This window comes from Balaenoptera musculus, chromosome 9, assembly GCF_009873245.2.
Source record: "Balaenoptera musculus isolate JJ_BM4_2016_0621 chromosome 9, mBalMus1.pri.v3, whole genome shotgun sequence".
NCBI classification, from domain to species: Eukaryota; Metazoa; Chordata; class Mammalia; order Artiodactyla; family Balaenopteridae; genus Balaenoptera; species Balaenoptera musculus.
The window spans coordinates 40134468-40154484 of record NC_045793.1 but is presented as its reverse complement, the minus strand read 5'-3'; positions in this window follow the sequence as shown (position 1 = coordinate 40154484).

Genomic DNA, 20017 nt, shown 5'->3' with positions numbered 1-20017 from the left:
GTTTCAAAATTCACTACAATTTTTCTTTGATTTTAATTCTAGAATAGTTCTCTTGTAAATAAATCCATTAGAACTTGAATGGAGGCTTCATTAATCATGTAAGTGAATTTAAGATAAACTTTCCTCCTCACAATATGTTCTCTTGTTTAAATGATCCTTTTAACACTGTGCAAATGGGTGTAATTCTCTCCCTCACTTTCTCACTTTTTATATATAGTTCTCACACATTTCCTTTATGTTTATTTTGAGGAACTGTGTTCATACTATTGTTAATAGGATTTCTTGCTTTTTTAAAAGCCAGCTTGTGTATTTGGCTCTTCACCTGCCATTTTGTAAATGTTTAAATTTCAAAATCATTCTACTAATTTTTTGATATCCTATGTATATATTTATATTATTTATAGAAGATATTGTTATTTTGATTATGTTGGCTCTTGCTTGCTAGTGACTGTATTTGATTATATTGATCCCTGCTTTCTGATGTTTATAACTTCCATTTATTTTTCTTTCTTGCTTATTGCAAGAATATTATCTTTCAGAATGGTAAAAAAGTAATCTTTTGCAACCTTATTAATTATATTGTGAAATCATCTGCCATCATTTACTCTGCCTACTTATTGTCAGAAAGCTAATGAAGTCTTGTTAAATAAATATGCAATTATGTTTCTATCATTGTCTTCTAACATTTTTAATATTTGCTTTGCTTTTTAATGCTCTTGCTATTTAGACCACAATGCTTCATCAATATTACATTTTCTTTGTACACTGCACCTTTTATGAATATATAATTATCTTCTTTCTCATTTAGCATTTTTGATACATATTTTATTTGCATAAAGTTAATAATGATACTCATTTCCATTTGATTTGAATTTGTGTGGTAAAACTAGACTATTGTTTTTATTTTTGACATTTCTCAAAAATTTTATTGTAGTTTTGGCTCATATAAGTAGTATAGATTTATATTTGACTATTTTATAACAGGAGAGAAAAAATGTTGTGATTATTACCATAACAGATATGTTTGCTTGTACTTCCCTTGGGTCTCATTCTTTCTAATTTCCATGCTTCCTTGTTATGTTTTTTCAAACATTTTTAAATTTTGTTATGTTGACTAGTATTTTGTCTTTTATTTCTTCAGTGATTTTAATGTTATCAAGGTTTACTAGAATTATTGTTTTATAAATACTTCCCATTAAAGTCTCCAAATATATTTTTAACATTTATTTTTCTATTTAACTATAGGATAAAAAATAAAGTATTTGCTACATTTTTACTTTCCACCCACTCCAGTATATACAGGTTTTTGTATATATAATACACATTTTAAAAAGTAGGTCCTCTTTAAGTGATTTATATTTAAACATATTTCCACAAAAATAAAGTTTTCTAATCTTGTGTTCCTATTTTGATTAAACTTCTAGTTGACTGAATTATTTTCCAATCATTATTTTCAAGAAATATTCATGGTCAATGTTTGAGATCTTGAAGTTTTGGGGAATGTTTTACTCTTTCCTTGAAATATCAATACCAATTAGGCTATTATAGAATTTTGGGGTCACCAAACTCTTGTCTCTCAAAACAACTCCATAGACACTATTAGCTCATTCATAATTTATGGCAAATAGAAAAGCAATAACAGATTGATTTTGTTCCTTTGTAGGCAATTTGAGTGAATGTAGAATTATTTTCATTAACCTTTTATAGAAAGTTTAACAGGATTTTTCTTTGGGTCTCTTTTTCATTAATTTGATCTAATGTTTAATGATCTCTTTTTGCATACTCATGATTTTTTAAGCCTCGGGAGAGATTCTTTTAAATTATTTTTTCTTTGATTATTGATTCTGTTCCAGTTTTTGCTCTTTCATATTTAGAAACATCTTTAATTCTTAGTTTGACTTCTGTTCTCTGTAATTCTTATCCTTTTGTAGACAACAAGTTTGTTTGTTTGTTTAATTTTCTTCTGGTCTATATAGTAAATAACTTCCAGAAACCTACCATTAATTTCTTAAAATCTTCAGCACAGTGATATATTTCTCTTTTTCTTCAAGAATATTCTTTGTAGAATCTATTTTTGTTTTTTCTTTTCTTTTCTTAGCATTATTGTAATTCAATGAAGTGATTTTTATGTAAATCTGTGCTATCCAATACAGCACCCAATAATCACATGTGGCTACTTACATTTAAATTAGTTAAGTAAAATTAAGTTAAAAGTTAAATTTCTCATGATGGTGGTTACATGAATCTGCACATGTGTTAAAATTGCAAAGAATTTTGGGACAACTGAATATCCACCTGAAAAAGAAGGAAATTGGAGGTCTGCCTCATACCATATGCAAAAACTACAGTATATATTATTAAATATATAAAATTTATAAACGTTGTGATGTTATCTTAGAGGTGGTCATAAGAGACGTTCACATCTTAAAAAAAAAACAAAAAACCTGTAGACTATTAGGCCTCAGAAGACTGAGGAGATCTCTCAAAACTAGTGCTGTCCTTGGTTATTCAAGGTAGATTTGTGGAAGGATAACCAATTCTTTATTTATTTGACATTTCTTTGCATTAAAATATTAACGCAGAAACAAGTAGAAAGCCACCCAGCTTTCTAAAGTAGACTCTAATAATGTATAGATTTTATTCAGCTGGTTGGTCTGGGGCCTAGGAGGACATAGTTGAGGTCAGTATCATAGACTGGCTTCATTCTGCTGCTTAGAGTCTGTTGATAGTATCCTTAACCAAATACCAATGAGACAAATAGAATGGGTTTGGTCCTAGTCTCTATTGGTCACATAATGCAGTGGCAGATAGGATGCCTTACTTATGGAAAAATTCTCCTGAAGCCAAGGCACTGTAAAAAATGAAGGATGGATGTTGTTGGGAGACAATCTTCTGTGGGTCTCATGCATTTCTGTATGGGCCACATGCCCTTTGGAGGTTGCAGGAGAGAATCTGTTCTTTGCCTCTTCCAGCTGTTGGTAACTATTAGCATTATTTGACTTGTGGTCACTTCCCTCCAATCTCTATCTCCATGAGCACATTGCCTTCTCCTTCTCCTCCTCTATATGAATGCTCCCTCTGCCTCTATCTTATAAAACATGTGTTACTTACACATGTAAACAATATGTAAATAATATGAATAATAAATAACAGAATTAACATTTATTTGTTATTGCAGTTATGGTCCACCAGAATAATGCAGGGTAATGTCCACATTGCAAGATTTTTAACTTAATCACATCTGTGAATGCATACACTTTTGTCCAAATAAGGTAATATTTACAAGTTCCAGAGGTTAGGACTTGTCTTCAGTGGCTATTATTTAACCTCCTATAGCGGATACTGTAGTTATTGTAGTTATATTGTAGTTTCACTTAAAGATCAACTCAGATGATATAGGTGAAACACTTGGCCAACTCTTAAATATTCTAGAAATATAAGGTGTATTTTAAATTGCCTATCCATTGCTAACATGTACTATTTTCATGGCTAATTCAATCTTCACTTTATACGATTTCACATACAAAGTCCATGATAAATTAGTAAATTAAACATCTGCATTAGGAGATTATTATAATTAGTATATATCCACCATCTCCATCTCATTCAGAACCTTTTGTCAGATCTGAAATACACTGGTTAGATAACTATAAGTCTGGAATTTGGAACTCATAGATATTGGAACATAAGATTAATCAAACTCAAGATGTGGTCCTCGTAGTATTACCCTCCAGGTACTAGGTTACCAACCACTACAATTCAATCTAAGCAATGTCCCCAAATATATCCACTACTGAGTGTGACTTGGATTAAATTAGGTTTCAGCAGTACTTTATCCTAAGCATAGTTATCTTTGTCTCTAGTTCATATTAAAGAGGGGAGGATATGACCAATCATTTTAAAGTTCACCTTGCACTTAAACTAGTTCTCAGTTCATGCTTTTATTACTGAGAAAAAACATGATGCTTTCATTGCATTCCTAGATGCTACAAGGTTTTGTAGAACTTAGTATCTATTTTTTATATTTGGGAATGGATGTTTAGTCCCTAAACTTTCTTCCCAGTTAAAGGGAGAAGAAAGTTCTCAATGCTGAGACTTTGGAATCTTTAGCAGGACAGCCATGTTAAAGCATACTTTAAAATATCTTGCCACTCTCTTTATAGGAATACTGTGTAGGAAAGGAGATAATGCCTTAACTATTTTACATGGTTTCTTTAGTATTAAATGATAAAGAGAATAATACAAGAAATAACAGACACATTAATTCAAGCCTTTTAGAATAAAATCCCATGAATTCAACATCATTGGCGCCAAATTACAATAGACATAAGAAATTTGTTGGGTCAAACACTTGAAGATTGATAAACTTAACTCTTGTGTAACTAACTGCTTTTTCTGAATTCTTCCTCTTGATGTTAAATAAAAATAGCAATAACCTTAGTGCAGTGGTTCTCAACTACCCATTCAGTCAGAATGGGTTGAGATTTTTTAAAACCACAGCATAGTTGAATTCAACAGCACCATCAATTAACTAGGTATATTAATAACTATAGACTGCTCCATCCACCAACAGCGGAATACACATTCTTCTCAAATTCACATGGAACATTCACCAAGATAGACCACATTCTGGGCCATTAAACACATATTAATGAATTTAAAGGAATAAAAATCGTACAACATCGGTTCACAGTACACAATGGAATAAAACTAGAAATCAATAATAGAAAGATAACTGGAAACATCTCAAAATATATAGAGACTAAACAGCACACTTCTAAATAACAATTGGTCAAAGAAGAAATATCAAGAAAAATTAATGAGAACTAAACGAACATAAAACACATCAAAATTAGTGGGCTGCATTGAAAGCAGTGCTCAGCGGAAAATTTATAGCATTGAGTGCATGTAGTCAAAAAGAAGTTAGATATAAAATCAATAATCTAAGTTTCCAACTTCAGATACTAGAACAACTAAGAAAAAATAGAGAGAGGACACAAATCACTAATATCATAAGTGAACATCACTTCAGACCCAATAGACTTTAAAAGGATAACAAAAAACTACTATGAACAACTCTATGCTCACAAATTTGACAATCCAGACAAAATGGATAAATTCCTTGAAAGATTCAATGCAAAAACTCATACGAGAAGAAACAGATGATCTGAATTGGTCTATATCTATTAAAGAAGTGAATTAATAATTAATAACCTTCCAAAACAGAAAGCATAAGGCCCACATGGGTTCACTGGTGAATTCTACCAAACATTTAAAGAAGAAATTATACCAGTTCTCTACCATATCTTTCAGAGGATAAAAGAGAGAATACTTACTTCCTAACTCATTCTTTGAGACCTGTTATCATTCTAATACTAAAACCAGTCCATGTTATTACAATGAAAGAAAACCACAAACCAATATCTCTCATGAACACAGATGCAAAAATCCTCAACAAGATATAACAAATAGAAGCCAATCATGTATAAAAATTATTTTACACCATGAACAATTGGGATTTATTCCAGTATACAAGGCTGGTTCAACATTCAAAAAGCAGTTAATGTTGCCTTCAGATGTGATAATGTGTCATAGATAGTTTTGGGGTGTGTATGGCCCTACATTAATCATGAAGATCGTGAGCAGGGGTTAAGAAGTTATTTTCTGTGTGAATCAGAATTTTATTGATTCTATGCCATCAAAACAAGAGGCAGAATTAAATGCTGCTGTTGGTCAGTTTGCAGCTGCTATCTCTAACCCCAGATTTCTGATGTGTGTCTCAAAGCACCTAGTTCTGAATATCATTTTAATAGGTTACAAAATATAGATGTGAACTTACAAAATAAAGAAATATGAATAAAAAAATCACATCCATAGGCTAAAAAAGAAAAATCACATCATCATATCAACAGATGAAGAAAAAACATTTGACAAAATCCAACATCCATTCATAATAAAAACTCTCAGGAAACTAGGAATACATGGAAAATAACATAAGAGAAAACGTATATGACCTTAGTCACAGTGATAACTTTTAGATACAACATCAAAAGCGCGATCCATGAGAGAAATAATTGATAAGCTGGACTTTGTTAAAACTAAAAATATCTTCTCTGTGACAGATACTCAAGAAAATGAAATGACAAGCCACAGACTAGGAGAAAAATCTTTGCAAAAGACATATCTGGTAAATGACTATTATCCAAAATACACAAATATCTCTTAAAACTCAACAATAAGAAAACAAACAACCTGATTAAAAAATGGGCCAAAGTTCTTAGCAGACACCTGAGCAAAGAAGATATACAGATGGCAAGTAAGCATATGAAAAACTGTTCCCATTATGTGTTGTCAGGAAAATACAAATTAAAACAAAAATGAAATACCACTACACATGTATTAGAATGGCCAAAATCCAGAACACTGAGAACATCAAATGCTAGTAAGTATGTGAAGCAACAGGAACTCTCATTATTGCTGGTAGGGATGCAAAATGGCACAGTTACTTTGGAAGACAGTTTGGTGGTTTCTTACTAAGTTAACATATAATTACCACATGATCTAGCAATCATGCTCCTTATTACTTACCTAAATGAGTTGAAAACTTATGTCTACACCAAAACTTACAGACAGATGACTATAGCAGTTTTATTTATAATTGCCAAAAGTTGGAAGCAACCAAGATGTCCTTCAGTAGGTAAACGGATAAAACAATTTTTTATATCCATTAAATGGAATATGATTTATCACTAAAAAGAAATGTACTAGCAAGCCATGAAAGACATGGAGGGACTTTAAATATATATTACTAAGTGAAAGTAGCCAATTTGAAAAGGCTACACACTGTATCATTTCAACTCTATAACATTCTGAAAAAGGCAAAACTATGGGGACAGTAGATGGAGGGAAAGAAGGATGAATAGGTGAAGTACAGGGGATTTTTTTAAAGGTATAAATATAGATAAATAAATAAATATAATAATTTCTAAAAATTAGTCTATTAATATAAAGAAAAGGAAGAAGAGGAGGAAGAAGAAAGAGGAGAAGAAGGAAGATGAAGAAAAAAAAAGAGATTTAAATCATGTAAGAAGAACTCAACACACTGTTGCTGGTTCTGTAGATGAAAGGAACAAGGGGCCTAAAATTATGAAATCCTACAATTGTCAAGAACTGAGTTTTGTCAACAACCTGAATGAGCTTGGAAGTGGATTCTTACCCAGAGCCTCTAGCAGTTGCCTAGGCCAGCTGACACCTTGATTTTGCCCTTGTAAGGCCCTAACCCATTGAGCCATGCTGTGCCCAGACTTCTGACCTACAGAACTGTGAGATAACAGATGGCCACTGAATTTGTGGTAATTTGTTACACAGCAATAGAATTCTAATACAATTCTCAAATTTTTCTAAGCAGGTGCCATTATAACCATTTCATAACCGAGGGAACTGAGGCCCAGGAAAGTTATAATCAAATCCATATAGAAACTGAATACTAGAATGAGCATGTTCTATCATTCTAAGCTACCAAGGGGTCAAATTGGATATCTATTTAGTTTTCTACCAAAAGATTTTGCCGAGGGAATATTAGAGCTAAAACATTTCTAGAGAAAAATTAGTTTGAACCCTGTCGATTCAAAGTATATGGTGAGTTAGACATTTTTTGTATGTTTCTCATTGTGCATAAAGTTTAAAATCAAGGAAGTAACCTGGACATTTATTGGGTGGGCCAAAAAGTGCCTTCAGTTTTTTAAGTAAAAATAAAAGACACATTTTTCATTTTCACCAAGAACTTTATTGAACAATGCAGTCACCCTTTTGTTCCACTACCTTCTGCCATTTTTCAAGCAACTTCATAATTCCATCTTCCCAAAACTTTTTATCTTTTGAGCAAAGAACTGTTCCAGGTGCCTTTTACAGTCTTCCAGGGAATTGAATTTTTTTCCATTAAGAGAATTTTGTAAAGACTGAAATAAATGAATATCCTAAGGTGCAATGTCTGGTGAATACGGTGGATGAATCAGAACTTCCCAGCCAAGCTGTAACAACAGTTTTTGCCTGGTCATCAAAGAAACATGTCGTCTTGTGTTATCCTGATAGAAGATTATGCATTTTCTGTTGACTAATTCTGGACACTTTTTGTCGAGTTCCGCTTTCAGTTGGTCTAATTGGGAGCAGTACTTGTTGGAATTAATTGTTTGGTTTTCCAGAAGGAGCTCATAATAGACGACTCCCTTCCAATCCCACCATATACACAACATCACCTTCTTTGGATGAAGACTGGCCTTTGGTGTGGTTGGTGGTGGTTCATTTCGCTTGCCCCACGATCTCTTCCGTTCCACATTGCTGTACAGTATCCACTGTTCATCACCTGTCACAATTTGTTTTAAAAAAGGAACCTTTTCATTACAATGAGAAATCTCCAGCACGAAACTTTGCAAACCACTTTTTTCTTTTTCTTTTTTTAAATTTATTTATGGCTGTGTTGGGTCTTCGTTTCTGTGCGAGGGCTTTCTCTAGTTGTGGCAAGCAGGGGCCACTCTTCATCACGGTGTGCGGGCCTCTCACTATCGCGGCCTCTCTTGTTGCGGAGCACAGACAACAGACGCGCAGGCTCAGCAATTGTGGCTCACGGGCCTAGTCGCTCCGCGGCATGTGGGATCTTCCCAGACCAGGGCTCGAACCCGTGTCCCCTGCATTGGCAGGCAGATTCTCAACCACTGCACCACCAGGGAAGCCCCTGCAAACCACTTTTGATACGTTCGATCAGTCACAGCACCTTCTCCATACACCGCACAAATCTTTTTGTGCATTTCAGTTGCATTTTTACCTTTCCTTAAATAATAAAGCATAATATGCCAAAAATGTTGCTTTTTTCTTCCATCTTCAATATTAAAATGGCTACACAAAAATTCACCAATTTTGATACGTCTTTTTTTAAATGCACGCTGATATGACAGCTGTCACATACAGTCTCACAAAATTGTTTCGAATGAAGTTAAAGATAACTAAGTGCTACTAGAGCCATCTTATGGAAAAAAATGTACAAACCTTTTGGCTCACCCAATAATATTACGAGACATCAATTCTACAGTGTTAGTTACTTGAACATTTTTTTTTATTAACTCAGTTCATTTTACTAACACTAATTTATATTTTAGTTGTTGAAACTAGTAAGCCAGAAAGTTATAAACTTTCTTCTAAAATATCTTATAATTTAAATTCATCCAGCGTTCTTCTTTTTCTTTTGCTCTTTATTTGGAATCAAGTATTATTATGTGGAATTTAAATTAGATCTTTTTTGTGCATTTAATATTTCTAAGTAAACAAGTTCTTAGAAAGGAAGATTTTTAAAGAGTTGAGATAATCAGTTTAGCATCATAAGAAGGTTGGGTAAAGGACACTGATTTAAAATTACGAACAAAATAAAAGACAATTTTAATGATTCAGGGGAAATTTACTTGCGTGTTCCAGGTTTAACACAATTTGGCTCACATAATCAGGATAGTTGTCTCTATTTTTCATGTAATATGACAGTGTATTTCTCTAGAGAACCTTTATTATACCCTTTGAGAACTGCATCATTTGCTTTTGTCCTTTTACCATACAGGAAAATTGACCTAACTTAATCTTTAAAATGTATTCCAATCTGGTCATTTTAACGACTAAATAAATATCAGGAAATTATCTTATATAAACAGATAATCCAATTGACTTAATCATGACATCTGATTAATCTTTACACATTCCAAAACATTGCGTTTTGTGTACAATCCTCATGAAGACATTGAGGATTCATTAAATCATAAAGAAACATAAAATAATCTGAAATATAGCACAGATAAGTGTTTTCAGAACTGTGGTCCATAGGTTACTCATCTTGGAAGACACTTAGGTAAAAGAATTGAAAATGGCCCATTATCAAGTAAATTTAGGAAATGCATTAAAACACTAAATATTCTGAGATATTTCTAGGGAGAGATAACTATTTAATTTTAACTCAGTATTTCCCAAACTTATTTTACCTTAGGAAGCTTTTACCCAAATACCTGTATTAACTAAAGTTTCATGGAAAGGTATTTTTGAAACATTGGCATAGAGTAATTCCTGGAACATAAAATGTGTCTTGGAAGATAGAGTGATATAGAGGACAAAAGCAGATTCTATTGCCAACACAATGGCTCTGAAACTAGGCTCCAACACACGCTACCTATATGAAATTATTTAGAGATTTGGAGGTCCACAGTTTCCTTACTGGTTAAATGGGGACAATAAGGAAAAGCATGGTATGTTAAGATTAGAGGATCTAGAGCTGGAACATCTGGGTTTGGATTCTTATTTCTCCACACACTAGTTGTGTGTTCTCAGCCAAGGTATTTACCCTATTTGAACCTCATGGATAATCCTAGTACCTACCTTAGAAGAACATTGGGTTAAATTTTTAAATATATGTGGAGGACTTAAACAAATACTTGGGAAAAATAAGTGTTCAGTAATAATACCTAGTATCATAATAGTTTACATGGCTGTTATGATGATTAAATGAGACTATTTAGGAAATGTTTAGAAGAATGCCTGACATGGTTTGAACTCCAGATATCTTTGCTCCTCCTCTCTTCCTCTTCATTGGTATTGATTCTTCCTTCTTTTCTAAGGTAAGTTTTGATCCACTTTGGAGTTTCTGAAGTATAATTATTCTTTTGGATGATACCTTGTTTCCAAATAATTTGGAGAAAGCAAACATGTGGAAATCAGGTCAAAGTAAAACTGAGGGTGTGAAAGCAAAACTAAATCAGGAACTATTAGAATATATAAGTAATCCATCCCATAGGTTGCTGGAAATAGGTAAGTAATTTTCTCTTAGTTTCTTAGAAGCCAAAGTAAAAAGGTGAACAAGCTTAGTTTACCTGTTAAAGTAATATTTTTTTTCTAGTACTGAGACCTAAAAAATGTTTCCTATGTGTTTGAAAAAGGACACTTCTGTGTGAAACGCGACAGCCTTTTCTTAAATGCAAGGTGATAACATAGTCACACAATTCAGCCAAAGAAATTTTCCACAAGCCTTCCTGATGGTTCAGGAAAACTAAAACAACCAATTAAATATTAAACAATTATAAGATGACCTAGTGAAATGAGTGGACACACTCACTGATAATGACTTTAAACATTCAGAGTCAGAGGTTCTATTTTGTGCTAAAGCCTGGAGTGCAGCTAAATTCTGCTGCCAACAGAGAGCAAAACCATACTCTGTGAGTAAAGAAAACAGTGACACCCTTGTATATGCATAATGTGATCCGATATCTGATGAAATAGTCTACACAGTCTCTGCACTAAGCCTCAGACATGTTTGAGGTTTTCTTCAGAAAATGGTCAAGTCTATTACAATACAGATAAAATGGCCAAAGTATTTGCCCGTAGATCAATCTCAATTATTTTTGTCTAGGAAAATGTCAAAGTAAATATTACCAATTGACAAATTAACATTTAAAAACTCTCAGTAAAGCACCCCACCAGTATTTATTATTCATTAATATGGATTCTTGGATCATACTTTCATTTAATTACAAATGACCTCTGTAAAAAGAAGTTGGAAATAAGCTGGTTAGATATTATTGTTGTATGCACAACATGATTTAATTTTAGAATAATTTTTTTTCTTTTTTTTTCTTTTTTTAGTTTTAACATCTTTATTAAATCTAATAACTTTCATAAAGAGCCTGGCACACCTTAGGGAATCATGAGCTTATTAAATATTAGCTAACCTCATTCTATGACCAAATCTCTCTTTTCCTGTTGCACTAATATTTATTTTATCAATTGTTATTATCTTTTTTTAACATCTTTATTGGAGTATAATTGCTTTACAATGGTGTGTTAGTTTCTGCTTTATAACAAACTGAATCAGCTGTACATATACATATATCGTCATATCTCCTCCCTCTTGCGTCTCCCTCCCTCCCACCCTCCCCATCCCATCCCTCTAGGTGGACACAAAGCACCGAGCTGATCTCCCTGTGCTCTGCAGCTGCTTCCCACTAGCTATCTATTTTACATTTGGTAGTGCATATATGTCCATGCCACTCTCTCACTTCGTCCCAGCTTACCCTTCCCCCTCCCCATGTCCTCAAGTCCATTCTCTACGTCTGCGTCTTTATAGAATAATTTCTTTTAACCATTGTTCTGACAATATTTTGTGGCTAGACACTTTGAAGTTGTATCTATTAAGAGACAATTAAATCATATCATTAGTATGAAAAAAATATATAGCAGTCCCTATTCAAAGCAGGAGCGCATGGATCCAAATCTTTCAGGAGCAGTTATGAGCCATTAAGGTACAAGTTTAAGAGAAACGGGTTATGACATATATTTGTTTTATACCACTGGAATTTGTTAACTTATCACCAAGTGACCATTTCTATACACTTTGATCTCACTGTATTAAGATGCAGGCTCAGTTTGAGCAAGAATAAACAGGGGAATATTTCTTTTATAATATTTCTATTCCAATTGAAAACAGTAAAATTCAAAAATGTTTAAGAACACATTAAATATTATCATGAAAACTTATAATTTTGATAGATTGGAACATTTGCAAATTTATTAGGGAGGTTCTTAAATGTCATAATGATAGTAAAAACAGTAATAACAGTGATGTTAATATAATAAGAGCACATTTTAATATTCAGTGTTTGTTATAAGGTCTTTCAGTATACCACAGAAAGTAATGTTACCACACTTGGATTCCTTTTCTCTATAAAACACAAGCTGTTCATTTTAACATATAGTTTTATTTCCATTCTGAGTAAATGAAATTCTTAACCAGGAAATATTGCGATCATTAATGTAGCATAATTTAAAAATGATTTCCTTTAAAAGCTACAGTGTGGATAGATAACATATAATTTGAAATTAATTTTAAAGGGAGTATAACAGATACACCAAATCACGGTGGGTTTAATATGGAAGGGAAATTGATAGTAAGATATCAGATGTGCATTCATTTGCAATCCCCAAAATATACTATAGGTCATTGGTATCAGGGAGCAAAACTCAGCTTTACTCAGTCATTGAAAGAGGTGAGAACAGAGATAGACTGGGCTATCTCCTTATATCTTATTCTTTTGAGCATCTCCAAATGGATAGCAGTCAGAGGTGCCATACTTAAATTTATGGTCAAGCATCTGACATCCTTGTCAACAAAGGAAAGAACATACTTTGCATTAATAGGAAGAAAATAATAATGACACATAAATGGATAAATGCTGAAGAGGAGACTGAGGTTGAAGAGGAAATTCTGGCTATGTCTCCACAGAATGTCATTAGGTTCACTGCATTACTACTTTGTAGTTACACTTGATTTGACTACCTAGATTGTTTTATTAATCAGGGCACCTAATGAAAAAATACATCAATTGTGTTTGAACATAGCCCTTTGTTGAATAGAAAGATCACTTTACTTTTTTACTTGAGGCTATTCTTTATAGTACTATTATTGCTAAATGTTTTTAAAGTAAACATGTCATGATATCATTTACTTTTCTTGTTTGTTTTTAAGTCAACAGGTAATCATCAAAATCTAACTGTGATGAGAATAAAGGCACAGAAACATTAAAGCCTCCTAGAAGAAAACAATCTCATTTTGCAGACATGACATAAACCTATGAAACAATCATAATCTGCCTTGTGTCAATACTTAATGAAGTGCTAAAACAAATTCTACAGACAGTAAAAGCCAAAAAACATTCCAGTGGGAGAGATCACTGAAGGATGGAATAAAAAAAGAAAGCCTAATGAAGGAGGTGAGACTGGGTGTTAAGTTACGGTTGGCATTTGGATAGGCTAAGGAAAGGGCAAAATGTTTTAGGAAAGATAAAGCCCTGAGATCAAGACTGTGTGAAAGCACAAACTGAGATCTGTGTCTAGCTGGAACCTACAGTGTGTACCAAGAGAGGAACAGAAGAGATGTTTCGATAGATAGGAACAAGTCAGACTGGAGGAGGGAGGATGAGATTCAACAACGAGATGGAAAGTTAGAGCATCGTTCCACCTGCAAAAGAGAAACAGTGATAAGAAAAATAACGTGTTATTTCAATTAACTTCCAAGGTCGCTTCCACTATTCACTCATCTAAAATTAAGCTCTCTATCAGAACTTTCTAGAAGAAATTGTTGGGGTGCCCCTCAGGGCAGTTGGGTGAGGTTGATGGAGGCTGAGCAGGCCTAATTTGACTGAGCTGACTTAATCCATAGAGTCACTCAAATATTAGCATTTTCTGTGAGTGTTATAATATGAGAAAAAAGGTGAGAAACACTGCTTTATATAACAGGAGCATTACTGAATTGATATTATGTTTTTGATCCATTCATTCAAGAAATGTTCCCTTTAAGAACATTTGAGGCGCTGAGTCCTTATGAACATGTGGTTCCTGATGATCAAGAAGGCTTTGAAACATTCCCCTTGGCTTCACTAACTTTTAGACAGGTTTCTTCCTGACTCTAGGCCCCTGACCTCCTTTTCTTTCGAGCACTTACTTTAGAAAACTTGTAATTATAAATCCTTCTCTGTTCCTTTAAGAGGCAAATCTTTTTAACACCTCTTGTCAGTTGTACAGACCAGGAATGTCTTTCTCAAGAACCTGGGAACCATCTATTTGAAATGTAATCAGTAAGGAAGATAGTACCCCTATTTCTCAGTTTGTGGGACAGTAGGAACCTAACTTCTGCAGAGCTTCTTGCTTCAAGTGATTAAATTATTTTGTGTCATAAAGATAGAAGAAAGTTTACTTTTCCTTTGGATAAACTCAGTTGGCAAACATAATTGGTCTACGATCTTCCCCTCATCTAAACACTTAAAAACCCTATAGCCTTTTGTTTCAGTGGAGTTGAGTTCAGACTGAGTTTTGCTCTCACTCCCCCATTGCAACAGCCTTAAATAAAGTCTTCCTTGCCTGTTTAACATTGTCCAGTGCAATTTTTGCTTTGACATTGAATTTACTATTCTGTTTTGCATTATGGACCCTGACATGTCACTTTCTTTTAATTATGTGTTTAGAGGAGCTACTTGAGAGGAACCTCATGTATTATACTATTTGTATCTGGCTTACTGCAATGACCATTTTAGAGAAAACAGTTTTATACAGGTATATATCATTTTACTGTGCTTCAGAGATACTGTTTTTTTTTTGTTTGTTTTTTTTTTTTGCAAATTGAAGGTTTGGGGCAACCCTCACTGAGTAAGCCTATCAATGCCATTTTCCAACAGCATTTGCTCACTTCCTGTTTCTCTGTCACATTTTGGTGTTTCTTCCAATAGTTCAAGCTGTTTCATTATTATTATATTTGTTATGGTGATCTGTGATTGGTGATCTTTGATGTTACTACTATGACTCATTGAAGGCTCTGATGATGGTTAACATTTTTTAGCAATAAAGTATTTTTTAATTAAGATATGTACATTTTTTTAGACAAAATGCTACTGCACACATAACAGACTACAGTATAGTGTAAACATAATTTTTATATTCACTGGGAAACCAAAAAATTCATGTGGCTCACTTTATTGTAATATTTGCTTTATTGTAATGGTCTGGAACCAAACCCACAATATCTCTGAAATATGCCTCTATGCTTTAGTTTTTATTTCTACTTTATCATATAATCATAGTTTAATGTCTTAAAGCATATTCATGTGACAGTACAGTACACATAAAATAGTGTAAAACAGCTATCGTTGGATGTATATTCTTATATGTGTCTTTGATGATAATCTTATCATCCTTAATATGGTTTATCAATAGCTTTCTCTACATCCTATAAAAATGATAGTTTTAACAAAATAGTTCCCTTGGCCCTCATAAGAAACATTTATTATACAGACTATGCCCTATCATAATTCAGCCAGAACATAAAAAAGATGAAAATATATGATTTGACACCTTGCCTTTTAAATTTCATATTATGTTTTTTAAAAGGAATCAATTTTCTATATTTTTGGCATCACTTTTATCAGTAACATCTATATTCGTTTGTACTATTCATTTTCCAGCCTTTTTACTCATTTTCTCTAAGACAGAGGTTTTATATCCAGAATGAGGAAAAACACTTTAATTTGTAGATGAATGTTACATTCCATAATGACTCAAATACTTGCCGAACATATGTTTTCTTTAAATGTTACTATACCATTTTAACAAATATACTGTATTAATTTATGGAGAAATGCACAAATCATCAAAACACCCTAAAATGATATCATAATATGCTTCTGAAATGCTGTTTATCCATTTCACTGCTTTATTTATATGAAGCAGCAGTGACATTTACAAACCAGCTATGGTGATAACAGGTGTGCATGCCACTTGGCTATCCAAAGGATATATTCTTCTAAGTGGTAGTCTAATCACCCAAGCTCCATGGAAGACTAAATTTAAATCAGATGTTAATGGCCTCCAGAGTTCAGCTGATCTTTGCATTCAATTATCTTCCCTAAAGCCAAATGGAAAAATGCTTTGACTCAGGAAATTGTATATGAAATTCACATCTGCTATAAGAAAAACAGGTTTACGAATCATGTGCATTTAAAAAGAGAAAACCCTTACTCATTCTCAAATCTATTATTTCCCCCACTATCTGATGTTGTCTTCATCAAATGATTTCTATAAAAAGATTGTATCTAGAAAATCTCTGCTTTATAACTCTGTCATTACAAGCTTCTTTAAATAAGGGACTGAATTTTCTCATCTCTCTATATTGGGCAAAGACTTGAACAAGTTATTTATTTTCTCAACTCCTCTCTTTCTTTAATTAACTAATTTTCTAACTTTTCCAGCTCCTCTTACTCCTTCCCTCCCTTTAATATAGAAATTCCACAGTGAACAAGTTCTTGGTACTGCTCTGCTCTGTCTTTAATTCCTCAGTTCCAGGGTCACCTTATCTAAAGTCACCTCTGTGCAGGCAACTTCCAACTCTATATCTTCAGTTTTGACCTCTTCCAAGTTTCAATCTCAGCTTTCCAACTACATGTGGGATGCACAGGATAGTCTTCCTGGTAACCTAATTCCATCCACCACTTCCCTCCCCATCTGGATGTCTGCTTCCTTTCTTTTACTCTATACCTTATCTTTCACCACTGTCTTAATGGGTATTTAAGTTCCAACTTTCAGAGTGAGCTTGATTCCTTTCACTCTGTTTCTTTCTCTTCATTAACCCCCAATGATCCACCTTTATTTAATCTTTTTCAGCTTTCTAATTTCTTTTTCTGAAAAAATTTCTAGTCCTATTGAGCTTCATAACAATTGTTACTCTGTGAGGAATTAATACTACATACTAAATTTACACTTCCAAACATCATGGTGGGCATCATGGTGGGCATGGTAAGCAAGAATTGGTGACAAGTTCTATATATACTCCAATTATATTGTTCTTGATTTCCTTGTATTTGATCCCTTGTTTTATAGATAATAAAATGTCAAAAATGTTCTTTCATTGTCCTAATATATACTTTTTATTAAAAACAAAGGGAGAGAATTGTTTTCTAAGCTCAGAGCTACTGGAATTAGTTATTTTAAAAGGATACTACATAAAAAGTGTTAAATTTATGGGCAAAACAAAACAAAACTCATACTGTTACAAATGTCTATTCTAATGTTAAGCCAAATTAAAAGCCAGGGGTTACAAGTATCCAAAAGAAGAAAGATCAGTCAACCTACTTGTGAAGATAAAATCAATTGACAGGGAGCAGAAATGGTACTAAATATACCACACAGTAAGCCTCAGTTTACACACGGCACACAATTCTTTGTGAAAGAGAAGAAAATACAATTAGTTGAAACGCACTCAATTACCAGAAACCTATCTCATACTCTTGTCTTCTATCATAAAATGAATGTCTATAAGCCTATCTTTTTATGTTGTTATTATTACTTTTTTAAATTCAGACAGGCGCTCAGTAAAAGGAGCTCAGAGGTAATTGAAGACTAAAGAAATATGCTTTTTTCTCACTTTAAACTCCCATAACATAAAACAGGCAAACCAATTTAAACTAGATTTGGAAAATAAAAAGTTGCTATCTGCCTAGTTTAATCCCAATGAATTTTATATCAGAACAATAAATCCCTGAAAATGCAGGCTTCCAATGGAAACTTGCTAAATATTTAATCATAGGCATAGGCCCATAACCATAAGTTGTGTTCCTCATTCTTATTTATTTCAACAGTAACTTTTATTCTTTTTATGGAAGAGATCAAATGATGAGGGATAACCACTCATGTGAATGTATGTGTGCTTACCAATACCATCATGGCAGTATTGCTGCATATAGATTTAGTTGTGTAAGGATGAAATTATGATAATGACTACTTCTGCAACAGAAACGGAAGGAAATCTCTCCCCTATACATTTGCTAGATACATGAGATTAGGGTGAAGGCACGTACCTTTTAGGTTGTTTTATTTTTATATTAAAAACTAAAAATGCCGTCTTGAGCTATCAGAAGGCATCAATTTAATGCCCAAATATATATAGCATCAATACAGGAATAGTGCACACTTTAAAGTCAATTTTTACTTATCCTTCAGAGCTTAGCTTAAATGTCACTTCCTTAAGCCTTCTTTGACCAACCTCCAGAAGAGGTCTATTCTTCTGATCTACCTGCTGTAGTGACCTCTATTTTCCTTTCATGGCCTGAATCTCAGTGGTGAAGGCTCTCAAATTAGATTCTAGTCTCCATGAAGGTTGAAACCATGCCTATCCTATTAAACTCTGTATTCCAGTGGCTAACATTGCCTTCACATACTAAGCACTCAATAAATAGTGTGCCTAGGATTGCATTTACGAGTACAAACTTGATAATTCCATTGAATCATCAATAATTGATGATTATTATTAATAATAATAATTGAAAGGCTGAAAACCCAGACTCAGGATAAATTTTAAAAAGGGCTTTGAACACCCAAATCTCTATGGACAGGAAGAGGCAGGGCAAACTACCTACCTGCAAATACAGGCCATCTCCTATGTAAAAGGAAAGACGACTCGGCACATCTAAAATCCAACGGGCAGACTAGTAGCCAGAAGTAGGGCAGGGAGCAGGACTGGACCTTAATCAAGGAACTGGTGAGAGGAATTCTGTCAAATTTTAGAATTATTAATGATAAGTGACTGCTGTGTGCCTCCCATTTCTCCTCTTTTTAAACTGCAATGTCAATTATGTTATCCTATACCTGACAATTATTGAATACTGGGTGATTGTGAAGCAGGTAACTGATCTCTTTAGACCATAAGTCTTCACATCAAGAGGAATCATACCAAGGATCCAAACCCAAGGACTCTCATTCACACCTAGACCTGATTTAGATAAAAAATCTGAATCTTGACCCTGGTTCTCTAACACGATGAGATTTTGAAAAATTTCTTTGAAGGGGTGACTATATTTTGCATAGTGGAAGAATGTAAATAATTTATGGCCAATATCAGTCTGTGGAAATTGTAAAACATTGCTGCAGATTCTTGAGTATTCGTCTCATTGAGAGACAGGCATATATGCCTTCTCCCCTTAAGCTTGTGACTATTTAAACAATAGAATATGATTTAAAAAATTATGCTATGTCACTGCAAAGGCTAAGTCATAAAAAGCCATTCAGCTTCTGCCTTACTTGCTGTGACATTCACTAACATACCATTTAAGATGTCCAGCTACCCTGAAGCCGTCATGCTATAAGGAAACCCAGCTATATGGAGAAGCCAACTGAAGACATTCAGCTGAGCCAGTCTTCGGATCACCGAATAGTATACATGAAGAGCAATGCTTCACAAAGTTTAGTCCATGGACCTGTAAGAGCTACTGAAATTCTTTCAAAGAGTCCATGAGGTCAAAACTATTTTCTAAATAATGCTAACACATTATTTGCCTTTTGCCCTGTGTTGATATTTGAAGTGGTGCAAAAAAACTGCAGAAGCCTTAGCGTAAATCAGGGCAGATACACCATGCTGTACTCACATTCTTTAAATTCTTTACCACCATACACTTGC